The sequence below is a fragment of the Taudactylus pleione genome, unplaced genomic scaffold, assembly GCF_031769625.1.
Source record: "Taudactylus pleione unplaced genomic scaffold, aTauple2 ptg001592l, whole genome shotgun sequence".
NCBI classification, from domain to species: domain Eukaryota; kingdom Metazoa; phylum Chordata; class Amphibia; order Anura; family Myobatrachidae; genus Taudactylus; species Taudactylus pleione.
In genome coordinates this window covers 319,913-321,402 of record NW_028285989.1, presented here as the reverse complement: position 1 = coordinate 321,402, position 1,490 = coordinate 319,913, and positions in this window count along the sequence as shown.

Sequence of the window (1,490 nt, the reverse complement as noted above, 5' to 3'; positions counted from 1 at the left end):
CTAAAGTCTAGATAAGCTACATCTACGGCTCCCCTTGATCTATTACTTTTGTCACACAGTCAAAAAAGTCAATAAGATTTGTTTGGCATGATCTCCCCTGAGTAAATCCATGCTGTTTGGGATCCTATAAATTGTTGGATTTGAGATATTCCACCACTTTCTTTTAACAGTGTTTCCATTATTTTTCCCACTACTGATGTAAGGCTTACTGGTCTGCAGTTACTTGCTTCTTCTTTGCTTCCACTTTTATAAAGTGGTATTACATTTGCTCTTTTCCAGTCCTCTGGAATCACTCCTGATACTAGTGACTGGATGAATATTTCTGTTAATGGTGTTACCTGGACCCCTTTAAGCTCTTCTTGTATCCTTGGATGTATCCCATCTGGCCCCATTGAGAGTTCTGTTAGGACCCTCTCCTCTGCAAATTAAGGCCCTCATTCAGAGCCGTACGCTCTGAGCAGAGCGCACGCTCTGAATGAGGGCCGGTCTCCATGAAAATGGAGCGTCCTCCTGGACGCTCGTATAGCTGTGGGTCACCACCCACAGCCTATACGAGCGTGCATTTTGATGGCCGCGATGGTCGTGACCATCGCGACCATCGAAACTGCGAGCCGGAGCCTGCGGTTGAGGTTTTCAACCGCAAGCTCCGGAGTGATTTTGGCTCTATCAGAGCCAAAATCACTCCCACTGACATCACTAGTGATGTCAGTGGGCCGGCTTTTGACGGGAGGCGTTCCCGTGGGAACGCCCCCGTCAGGGAGGCACGCCCCCGGCACGCCTACCAAAGGGGGCGTGCTGTCAATCAACATCGACAGCACGCCCCCTTTGATCGGACACAACGAGCGAAGGACTTTCCTTCGCTCGTCGCATCTGGCGCATGCGCACGACGGAGCTCCCTCCGTCGTGCGCATGCTCAGTCCAGAACATCGACCCACTTGCGAGCGGACAGCCGCTCGCGAGTGGGTCTGAATCAGGCCCTAAATTTCATGTACCTCATTTTTATGAATACCTCTGCAACTTAACTGTGTCCCCTTCCCCTCTTTTTCTGTAGTGAATACTGAAAAAAATAATTATTTAAATGATCTGCTATTTCTTTGTCTCCCTTGATCATGTACTCACTCTCTGTCTTACGTCTTATTATTCCTCCATTTGACTTTCTCCTTTCACTTATATTTAAAAAAGTTTTGCTCCCTTTATCTACTGACTGGGCCATTTTTCCTCAGCTTCTGCCTTTGCACGCCTAATCACCTTCTTAGCCTCCTTCCTTCTGGCAAGATACACCTCTTTGTCGTTATTATTTTGTTTCTGCTTATATTTCCTAAAAAACATCTTTTTTAATTTCACACTAGTTGATATCTCTTTTGTAAACAAACCACACTGGCTTCCTTTTCCTGGTACTTTTCCTAACCCATTTAATACAAAGGTCTGTAGCCTTTAGTATTGCATTTTTTGTTTTTTCCCACCTCTCCTGCACTCCTTCCTAGTTCCTC